Source organism: Anomaloglossus baeobatrachus, chromosome 2 (genome assembly GCF_048569485.1).
Source record: "Anomaloglossus baeobatrachus isolate aAnoBae1 chromosome 2, aAnoBae1.hap1, whole genome shotgun sequence".
NCBI lineage: Eukaryota > Metazoa > Chordata > Amphibia > Anura > Aromobatidae > Anomaloglossus > Anomaloglossus baeobatrachus.
The window spans coordinates 119755626-119767809 of NC_134354.1; positions in this window are offsets into that span (position 1 = coordinate 119755626).

The window sequence follows — 12184 nt, forward strand, 5'->3', positions numbered from 1 at the left end:
CAAAATCACTGCACACGGAAGGCCAAATGCATCTTTAACATGTCAGTGAAAAACGTGTGGTTTTCTCTGACGTTTGAAAGAACCCTTAGTGATAGTCTCCCGCTGATAAAAGGTATTATTTGAGAAAGGCTGAAGAATGCAAGCTAAAATGCGTCCCTAGTGACTGCTAAAATTGAGAAAATTAATTGGAAATAAATTTAATAAGCAGATAAAAGAAATTTCAGTTTTGATACTGTACTTTTGTAGCCGCTAATAAATGAGTGATTTTATTGACCCAGCAAAGTAAGTGATACATTGCTGGAATCAGAGTCTCTGCTCTTAAGTCATTCTGTTCTTAGATTACATAGCAAAAATTTGGTGACAGATTAATGTTATCCCATGGGAGCAAATAACGAATAGAAGAACAAGGTTCAAGCAAAGAACTTAAAAGCAATGAATTGTATTTTTTTACTATGCAAAATATTACATTTATTCACTGAAATTAGAAAACTTTTATTCTTAGAACATTTTGAGACTAGTAAAGCAAATCACATCTCTTCCTTTTTAGGACTTTTTTATATGTACAAATGAGTCAAAGGGGTTTGTCTATCTCCCTATTTCTCTAAAGTCCATATGGAGGAACCTTGTGAAATATGCTGCTGTACATCAGTGAATGGAAAGTCACATATTTGGCAAGTCAGCTCCGATCAACTAAAGCAAAGAGATACATGATGCAAGGTCTAATCTTCTAATGAGCAGAATCGCATTCTAACATGTTTAAAATCATTGGTATTATGTGAGTTTTTATTCTTTAAAGGAATATAATTATTAAAATCTGGTGTACTCAATAATTGATGATTTCTGGTATATTGCAATAATTGCTGGATTTACATATAAAAACAACAGACCTGTATGTATGGGTGGCCTTGAGCTTAAGGATTCCTACTCGCGGAGGATTTTCAGATGAATGGTAGTGTGTATTAATATGCAAAATATGTGTTTGTATGTATTTGTTAAATTGGAGCAATGCAATACCAGTGACAAAAGGATACATATTTTATTCTTGGGTAATGTTGTAAATATGTTTGATGCAAATGTAGTCCTCCTGAGACTGGTCGCTACAGGGTATATCATTATATCCTTCCCGGGCAGGAAGAGGTTAACCTGGTAAGTTTACACACATCTCACATCACCATACAGCAGGGATGCCCTCCCCAATGGGGACTGGGTTCAGGTTTGGGTCATTATGGGCACCCCCCTTAACGTGCTGGGTCCATTGTGGGTAACAGGATGCCAGTCAGCCTAGGGGCTTCCCAGATCCACTGGACATGGAGAATCAGGGCCAGGGAGAAAGAGTCACTAGGAAAGAGTTAAGAATTTCTCTCACATAGCTCATCTAAACACAGTCAGGAAGTGACTCAGCCAGTTCCTAGCAGACACAGGCACTTGGGGAACTCCAGGTCACCATAACAACGAACTGGATCTTTGCAAATGTGGGGGGGCATTAGTAGGAGTAAGTTACAAAGCAGACAGGAAGTCAAGGTCAGTTCCAGTCAAACTGAGACACAGCAGACACGCTGTGGAGCAGCTCCCTGAGAGGTTGCTGCTTGGCACCCCTCAGGGAGGCAGAACAGAACCATCTGGAAATAAAACCACACCAACCTCTGCAGGAGTCTCCTGCAGAGGGGAGCCATCCAGACTGGGGCTAGTAACACCTGGAGGGATTGAACCCGGTACCAGTAATTGTGGGCTCAAGGCCGGTGGTCGCCAGGCTGAGTACGGTGTGAGTACTCACTGGACCGAGCACAGGCGGGGTGCAGAGCCCTAGTTCAGGAAGATGCTTCAGGCTCACCTGATAAATCTGCCTGGTGAGGGGACCATCAAGGACCTCACCGACATTAGTGTCTGGGGCACAGCAGCAAAGAGGAAACCCGGGGAACGGGTTGGCTTTCTTTTCCCCTGAGGAAGCCACCCTTATAGGTGGCGATACGCGTGGGGTAATGACGCTAGGATCCCCTCTCCTCACGCCACTTCTACCCACATGGTTTTTGCTTACCTTTATGGTAGTAAGTATAGACTTGGCTCCCTCGATACTTTGAGTAGGGACAATGCCTTGGTCTGTCTCATGTGATCCTAAATAGATGTGTTATAGTGAGATAGTGTTACTGTAGTCAGAATTATGCAGGCAGTTGGTCATCCAGGAGCTTAGGACCTTGACCTTGTGTTCTATGTCTTATATTAACAAAACTGCCTTTATTACTGCTGCTCATTCTTGGCTTATATAGCCCTATGTGGTGTATCTGCTAAGCTCACCTTACTGCTAATTATACCATATTGTCTAAACTCAGACCTTATAAACAGCAGAATAGCAGTTACTCACATAGTGTTATGTGGTGTCTTTTGTAAAGCTTACCGCACTGTCAATAGTACTATACTGTCTGAACTCAGAACGCATCTAACAGCAGAAGACTGGTTACTCTAATAACACATTTTCTACCCGTGTCAGACCAAACTGATTGTGTTATTCATTTTTTTGAAATACCTATATACTTATTGCAACATGCACTTTTCTGCTTAGATATTTATTGTGGGTGTAGGAGAGATCTCCACATTGCATATGTATGCTGTATTTATATTGGTTCCTGGCGTGCTGGGTGTATAATACCATTGGCTTTTTAAGTGTTTTTAATCATGTTTCTGTGTGTGCCCCACTCCTAGTATGGAGACATGTGGTTTGTTTCTTTAGTATTTTCCTACATCTTTGATATTGTGGTGATCCCTTTTTTGGTATACCTTTTCTTTCTAAAAAAATTAGTGTCTGTGGCACAGCAGCAAAGCGGAAACCCGGGGAACGGGGGATAGAGGTCCAGCGCAATAGAAGTTCAAGCTGCCTGTCATATGGGCCAAGACAGAGAGTGAGAGAGAGGGCAGGAGATCCCCAGGGGATCCCCAGAATGCTTCAGGCCACGGTGACCCACCAAGTACAGACTTGTGCACGGAGGAGAAAGCCCACCGATTACCAGACCTCAGACCTGCCCGGGATCGATCGGAGTCTCTGACGGCGAGGACCAGCACCTGGTGCACAATACCATCTTAACCAGAGAATAAAAGCATCTGGAACCCACTCCCGGTGACTCTGTGAGTAATTGCCGCCGCCCTGCGCTCCAGCGCTCCAATGGACTGCCACCCCATTGTCGCCAACCTCTCGGGGTCCTGCTCCGCCTGTGGGGAGCAATACCATCCTGGCTGCACCCAACACCTGCCCCGGAGAGAGACTCTGCAGCGGCGGCTAATTCCTGTCCGCGATCTACGGGTGGCACTGCAAAGCATCCCCCATTCCCATCCAACACCGCTCCTGGAAGAGGAAAAGTCGCAGGAAGGGTCGGCGGTGGAGGAGGCTGACACCCAGTCGCCATTGCAACCAGCGACATGCTTCCCAGGGACCCTTCGCCCTCCTTCCATCCCCCCCTCACACTTGTTTGTCTTTTCATGTAACTGACGGGGTCACGTAGCCTGGTCAGGCCAGTCACACCAACCCCAAGAAACCACTGGCCTGGTGACGAGTAACCTAAGGCCCTGTGGGGCACTAGCACTGGGCTATAATTTATATTTTGATTACACAAATGGTTCTCTTTTTGCCACTAGGCACCGGGGGACCAATGTCAAGGTCAGTGGATTGTAGGGGGCTGTAAAAATTGCTATGAAAAACAATTTCTTCCTACTTGCCACACCCTGACTTTTTTTGTGATCATGTACAGGCCTCATGGCAATGAGATGGAGGGAGGTGACCTATATATCAGCATAGGAAGACAAGTGAACACTGACTGTTGGATCAGTGGTGCCTGTCCGCCGCTTCACTAACAGCACATTTAAGAAGATCCAACCAACTTATCCAAGCTAGAGGTTGGTGCTCTGTCGGAGTTGGCATAGAGATCATTGAAATGCGCTGTTTAACTGCAGAAAATCAACATGTCTGCCATTATGCCCCTTCAAGACAGTTGATTAGTAGAAGAAAAGTTGCTCTGTTGACGAGAGGTGAAATGAAGCAGGGCAAATTGCCGGCTGACCTGGCTATCGTCCTAGTGCCGAACAGGCAGGTATTTAGTAACTAACTTCCTGTTAGTTCTTAGCCCCATTAACAAACAAAATAAAATTCCTGGATAACCTTTTTTTAATGTATGCCACCAGGGTACAACTGGCCCACTGGAAGACCAGGGGATCCTCCGGTGGGCCCAGGCATGGGAACCTACTGATATTGCATACATATGACACCTGTGTGTCAGCAATGCGTTACCCGCCATCCCAGCTTGTCTAACACTAGGAAAAAAAGTGACATAAAAAGCCATCAAGATGGAACAGCATTCTCTTCTTTACCAATTTTGATCAGCAGTCTGCAGGAGATGAGCATGTCTTTATTGACAAATACACTGCTCTCTGAGGTTATCTGACACTGGGAGGAGTGGCGAGCAGTACTTGACTACTCTCCTCCCAGCGGTACACAACCTGGGTGAGCAGTACACTTGACCGCTACTGACTGACACTCACTATTAGTAAGGTTCAGAATGCTGTTCCCTCCTGATGTCATCTTATCACCGCTTTTCATTGCATTGAAAAAACAGGGAGAACTGTGTTGCTGGTCATAAAACTAACCCTAATTGGCTGCAGGACAGCCAATCAGTGTTAGTTTTGTTTGTGTCCTTTTTTCCTCAACTGTACTACACATCTTAGGCAATGAACTGTGTTATAATTCATAATGTGTGTGCTCCAATCCCCCGCACCATAATGTGTGTAGTTTAAGGAGCAGAGATAAATAAACGTATCCCTGCTACTGCACCACTGACTAATGGAGGGCCCTCCTGCCAGCCTAACAGGAAGTAAGTGCAAATGAGGGTCATTAGTCAGAGGTGATAGGGAGATGGTTTAGTCACTTAAAAAAATGGGGCTCTCATTCTTCCCTATTTCTCCTTTCACCGCTGACTGACTGCACCCCTCCCCTTGTGTCACCCCTGACTCACTGTGCCAGCTCCCTCTGTATCACCCCTGACTGACTGCACCCCCTTCCCCAGTATCAGCCTTGACTGCCTGTGCTCTCTTCTCCTTATCATTCCTGATTGACTGTACCCTTTCCATGTATCACCGCTGACTAACTGTACCCCCCTGTATCATCCCTGACTGACTGAATGTTCTGTCCCCACTTAAAGGCGATTGAAGGTGCGTAGTTATGGAATGGTGTGAGAATCTTACCTTTGTTTTCCTATAGGTGAGGCAGACATGACCAGAGCGCTCCAGAGTTAAACATGCACCTGCTGAGATGAAACAATGGTGGTTTATTTTCTCCAAAGGTTAGGACATGCAGAGTACAGTAGTCCAAGTACCTGGCATTGTGGTTCTCTTGTGATGCTTGTTTCTGAAGCCACTAAGGTCAGAAGACTTTGCTTCTAGCAGCTCCAATAAGGGATGTGATTCTCACAAAAACTCTGGCTGGAACTGAAGATGCCAGGAAGTGATGCAAGAGGGTCAGCAGACACTCCCAAGGGCTGGACAAAAGAAACAGAGGAGCTGAAAGGTCTGACCAGTAGATGGCAGCAGAGACAAGCATGAAAAACATTAAATAACAGTTTTAATTAAAATAATTAGGAACAGCACACTCCCCGTCTGAAATTCACTTTGGGCATTTCACTATTGAGTCCATAATACAACCTAATAAATATCAAAAAATAGCAACAGAAAGAGGAGATAAAAACTCCTCCAAAAAAAGAGGGCAACCAGTCCAGTTAGCCCAGGCCAACACATCTAATGCACCAACAGGATGCAGACAAACCTCTCAACATGATGGACACTTCACAGGTGCAAGGTAAATTGCACACTAGTGGCGCGCATAGGGCACTGTTCACACTCGTATGCGCATGGTATCCAGCCAGCAACCTATTATCACGCCCTTACTATTAGGTTAGGCGGGTTACCCGGACACTACTCACTGCAGCACACAAGGGACAGAGACTCCACTATGCACGGCCGTGTTAAGTGTCCATCATGTTGAGAGGTTTGTCTGCATCCTGTTGGTGCATTAGATGTATTGGCCTGGGCTAACTGGACTGGTTGCCCTCTTTTTTCCTGTGAGTATATTACATTTTTGGAGGAGTTTTTATCTCCTCTTTCTGTTGCTATTTTTTGATATTTATTAGTGTAGGGACCCACAAGCATGAGGATCCGTGATGAGGATTGTGGGCTTATGTACATTGGCCAATTTATTAACTAATACCTCATATATATGTGAAATATATTTTTTGCACCTTTTTTTAACACGGGGTGGAGCTGGGCCTCTTAATCCCTGAAAGGAAAGGCATGTTAAATGCAAAAACAAGATCAATTGAGTCCAAAACAAGAAGGATGGCTCAAAGTTCAGGTCCGGTAGCGTTCATCCCGTAGGGACGCTTTCTATGGGCAACAGCAGAACAAGTTCGTGGATTGGCCTTGCAAAGGTCTTTGTCTCACTTTTCCTGATGACCTTTAGCTCCACATTCCGAACATTGCCGTCCTGGCTAGTCAGTATCCTAGTAATCAGTCCCATAGGCCAGTCAGTCCTTTCTGTGGTCTGGTCTTTCATGTATGCAACTGCTGCTATGGCTTCTGTGGAGGCATCTGAGAAGATGTGGAGTTCCTTCTTTATGCTAGAGGTGAGGGAGATTTTGTATATTATAACATCTTGGGATGTGAACGTTGTTCAGCCAACACAACGACTGTTTCCAAGCTTCCCATTTTTGCTGTTTGTCGGAAGGGAGTGGGGTATCCCAGTCCTTGACGGTTTCAGAGAATTATCTCAGCAAGGATTTGCCTTGTATAGTGATAGGCGCCACAAATCCCAGTGGGTCGAATAAGCTGTTCACTATAGAGAGCACACCACGTTTTGTGAATGGCTTGTCTGAGCAACTTACTTGAAATCCCAAGGAGTCGGCTGCAAGATCCCATCTGATGCCCAGGCTCCTCTGCACAGGTGGACTGTCTAGCCCCAAGTCAATGTCCTTGAACCCAGGGGCGTGATCACCCGACTCAAAGGCTCTCATTACTGTCAGGCTGTTTGAAGCAATTTTGTGTAACCTGAGTTTTTCCTGGGACAGCATGCCTTGAGTCCTTTTGAGCAAATCAATGGCTTCTTCCTCGGTGGGTAGTGATTTGAGCCCATCATCTACATAAAAGTCTTTCTCAACAAAGTCTCTGGCGTCTGTTCCATACTCTTCCTCTAATGCGGTTCTCCGGAGGCCATAGGTTGCAACTGCGGGTGAAGGGCTGTTTCCAAATACGTGGACCCTCATACGATATTGGTGTCATTGTCCTTGTACCACAGAAATCTGAGGAAGTTCCGGTGGTCCTCTCTGACTAGGAAACAGTGGAACATCTGTTCAATATCGGCAGTGATGGCGACAAGCTCTTTTCTGAACCTCAGCAATACTCCTACAAAGTTGTTTGTTAGGTTAGGACCTGTGAGGAGAACATCGTTAAGGGATACGCCTTCATGTTTGGCGCTGGAGTCGAAGATGACCCTGATTTGATTCGGTTTTCGTGGGTGGTATACACCGAATGAAGACAGATACCAGCACTCTTTGTTCTTCTTCAAGAATGGAGCAGGTTCTGCGTGGTTGTTGCGGAATATTTTGTCCATAAAGGCAACAATATGTTCTCTCATTTCACGTTTGCTGTTCATAGAACGCTGAAGAGAGTTAAATCTGGTCTGAGCTTGAGCTCGGTTGTTTGGGAGTCTTACCCTGGTAGATCGGAAGGGTAATGGAGAGACCCAGTGGTTGGTTTTGTCTTTAGAAAACTCACAGTCCATTATTCCGATGAATTCTCTGTCCTCTACTGACAAGGCTACTTTATCGTCGTCCTTGGTTGTGAGAAAGACTGATCTTCCCAAGTTGTCGATATGCAGAGAAGAAGCGATGTCAGGTAGCTGTATTGTGTCTGGAGACTTCTCTTTCACTCCATAGTGATGAGGACATGGCTTTAGGCAGGTTGTGCGCCCATCTCCATGCACGTAAGTCTTGAAGGAATCAATTTCTGAACGATCAGCGCACACATTTCCTATGACTACCCATCCCAAGTCCAGTCTCTGGGCGTATGGTGCATAGTAAGGCCCATTACACTGTTGTCACACCTTGTGTACCCATAGCTTGTCTCTGCCGAGCAGGAGTAGAATCTCTGCGTTATGGTCCAGAGGTGGGATAACACTAGCGAGGTGTCTTAGGTGTGGTTGATGAAATGCAGCTTCTGGGGTAGGAATTTCATTCCTGTGGCTGGGTATTTGGTCACATTCAACGAGCGTTGGTAGAGGTATTTCAGTCTTCCCATTGATAGGAGAAGCAATGAATCCCTGGGCTCTTCTGCCGCTAGTCTCTATGCGACCCGAGCGGGAGTTCAAGGTGTAGGGTTCTGATGGTCCATTAATTCCGAAGGCTTCAAAGAATTTGGTTCCTGCCAGGGACCGGTTGCTTTGGTCGTCTATGATGGCATACACCTTTATTGCCTTTTCTGGATGTCCCTCGGGATAAACCTTGATGAGGCATATTTGGGCACAACATTTCTCCATATGGCCCTCTCCACATACCTCTGAGCATGAGCAGGAGATAGCTGTGGTGGTGTCAGTCTGATTCTTGGACTCCCCGACATGACTTGGAGTGGGAGCGGTGGTGACTGCAGCCGGTGTGTCTCTAGCTAGCTGGGTTGGGTGCATGGCTGAAACATGTTTTTCGCTATTACACTCCTCACACTTGACGATGGATTTACAGTCCTTGGCCATGTGCTCAAGTGATGTGCAGCATTTGAAACAGATCCCAAGCTCTGTGAGGACTTTCTTGCGCTCCTGTAGGGTTTTGGATCTAAACCCTCTGCACTTGTTCAGTGAATGTGGATTTTTATGGATGGGACATTCTCGATTGAAAGACTTATCTCGTGATGAGATGGTGTACTGTTTATCTGTGGGTGCTGCAGGTGATGGTAGCTCAATCTTCCTGACACTCACAGTGTTCTTAATGTCTCTGCGTTTGTATATGGTACCTTCATACCTTGATGATGATGATGTTGCAGCTGCCGAAGTGTTGAACTCTAGGAAGTCGAGGCTGGGGTCGTTCCTCATCTGGGCCTGCTCGTCGATGAACTTGCAGAAGTGAATAAATGGGGGAAAGGTGACGTCATGCACTCTTTTGTACCTTGAGACTGACGTTGCCCATTTCTCCTGCAGACTGTATGGCAGTTTCACCACGATTGGGTTCACTCCATGGGCTGTATCCAGGTAGCACAGCCCAGACAGACAAGGATCTCTTTTGGCGAGCTCCAGCTCCATGAGCAGATCACTTAGGTCTTGAAGCTTGTGGACTTCTTTAAGGTTGATCTTTGGGATGTCCTGCAGTCTCTTGAATAGGGCTTTCTCTATTGCTTCTGCGCTGCCAAAGGTGCGTTCCAGACTTTGCCATGCAGCAGCGAGACCTGTTTCTGCTTGTCCCACATAAATGGTTCTGAGGCTCTTGATATGGTTTGTAGAGCCTGGGCCCAACCATTTGAGGAGGTCGAGCTCCTGTTCTGCAGTTAAGTTGAGATTGTCGATGGCTGCCTTGAAAGTTGCTTTCCAGGCCCTGTAGCTCTCTGCACAATCATCAAATTTCGTGAGACTAGTGTTGATTAGCTCTCTGCTCACCATGAACCTGGCAAACTCAGACATATCTGATTTCTCACCACTTGTTGCCACGACGACTCATGATGCACCTGGGGTGTATGGGCTGCCTGGCGTGAATGGATGAGATGTTCCCGGGTAGAATGACGTTGCTGCAGGGTTGAGCTGTGTTTAGCCTCTGTAGATTCTGATGACCGCTGCTTGAGCTGTGGAAGTGGGTCAGGAGACACTTGGTTGCCATCTTGCCATGGTGACTGTGTTTGAGAGGGCACCTCTTGGTGACTGTTATTAATTTGCTCGGGTGCTTTAGGTGGTACTGGCACTGGTGGAGGTAAGTTGGAGGTTTCGGTGTTGTCAGCTTGGATGGTACTGCAAACCGGGGTTGCTACAGGTAACTGATTCAGTACATAGTCTCTTGTGTGATCAACTGGAATGTCTGCTTCCAGTGGTGGTGAGTGAGCTGGATCAGGACCTTGGATCAATGCTTGCTCAAGTAGTCTCACTTTAGCTAGTGCAACTTCCCCTTCCATCTGTGACTGAAGAATCTTTATCCGAACCTCCGCTTCTGCCCCTTTGGCTTCTGCTGTAGCAGCTTCTGCTTTTCCAAGGGCTTCTGCCCTTTTGGCTTCTGCTTCTGCCCTTATGGCTTCTTCCTCTACTTCTCTTTCTGTGAAGGAACGTCTCACCTTGGATTCTTCTGCTCTTATGCGGGCTCTAGTATCCTGTCGCTCAGGGCTGAGCTTCTTGAGGATGATGACCCGGATGACTGAGAGGAAAGTATAGATGAAGTTGATCGGTGTGATCTGGTTTCTTGCTGGTGAGAGATACGGTGTTCGGCCTTGTCTATGGCATCTTGCACCTTGGCATCTCTTTCCTTGTCCACCTCTTCTGCCTTGCTCAGGTCTGAAAGAGCTTCATCAATTTTAGAGTCTCTTAGAAAGGTAATGTACCTTGTTGACAATCTCTTGTATCTTTCATGAGCTGTGTTCAGCCGTTCCAGAGCGGCTTGTAAGCATGCGGCATCACCTGATGAGGATTCAAGTCTTGTAATAGGTGACTCGTTCCCACTGTTCTTCCAGGTGTTCACATAGCTCATCTTTCATAGTGTGATAGTTTCCAGTGGCCTTTATTGTGAGTTTGGAAGAGCGCTTCGGTCGGACAACTTGGTCTGCTGGAAGCGCGGGATCTGCCTCCTGGGCTTCATAATGGACAGTATCAGATTGTATTTGCTCTGTTTCAGCAGTGGGGAACTGTCCGAGGTCTTTTTCGGCCATTTTGATTTAAGGTGTACTGTCTCTTTAAGAAACGTGACTTTTGAATACGGGTCCGAAAATTGTTGTGCAGCTCTGCAAGGACTCTCTGATGAAATTCCCAAGGTGTCTTTAGCAAAACTTGGGGTTCGCAGTCCAGCAATGTGCAGTACTGAGGTGTAATGTACTGCAAGTCTATAGAAGGGGTATGGCTAGAGGGAAACAGCAGGTGCATAAACAGTCCCTTTACAATGCAAGCAGAGGTGATGCAGGACATGGCAGATGGGAGAGCTTCCCCTTAGGCTTGTCCAGGCATGCACTGTTGCAGGCAGACTAGTGCACAAGGCTTGTTGCTAGTCAGATTACAAGGGAGGTTACAGGGCTCTTAGGGATCTGTAGCCGGGGTATTGAGCTGTTAATCAGTCTTCTGACTGATTGGGCTCTCAAGGAAGTTTTGACTTTGGGCTGTTAAGCAGTCTTCTGACTGTTCTGTCCCCACTTAAAGGCGATTGAAGGTGTGTAGTTATGGAATGGTGTGAGAATCTTGCCTTCCTTTTCCTATAGGTGAAGCAGACATGACCAGAGTGCTCCAGAGTTAAACATGCACATGCTGAGATGAAACAATGGTGGTTTATTTTCTCCAAAGATTAGGACATGCAGAGTACAGTAGTCCAAGTACCTGGCATTGTGGTTCTCTTGTGATGCTTGTTTCTGAAGCCACTAAGGTCAGAAGACTTTGCTTCTTGCAGCTCCAATAAGGGATGTGATTCTCACAAAACCTCTGTCTGGAACTGAAGATGCCAGGAAGTGATGCAAGAGGGTCAGCAGACACTCCCAAGGGCTGGACAAAAGAAACAGAGGAGCTGAAAGGTCTGACCAGTAGATGGCAGCAGAGACAAGCATGAAAAACATTAAATAACACTTTTAATTAAAACAATTAGGAACAGCACACTGAACACCCTCCTCATATCACCCCTGACTGACTGAGCCCCACTCCCCATATCACCCCTGACTGACTGCACCCATCCCCTATATCACCTGTGACTGACTGGGCCCCCTTTTCCTGTATCATCCTTAACTGACTGCACCCCCTTCTCCTGTATTATCCTTAATTGACAGCACCCCCTTCCTCTGTATCACCCTGACTGATGGTTCTTTCGCCTCTGTATCCTCCCTGACTGACTGTGCCCACATACCCTGTATCAACCCTTACTGACTGAGTCCCTCTCTCTGTATCACCCCTGACTGACTGTGCACCAACCCCTTGTATCACCCCTGACTGACTACATCC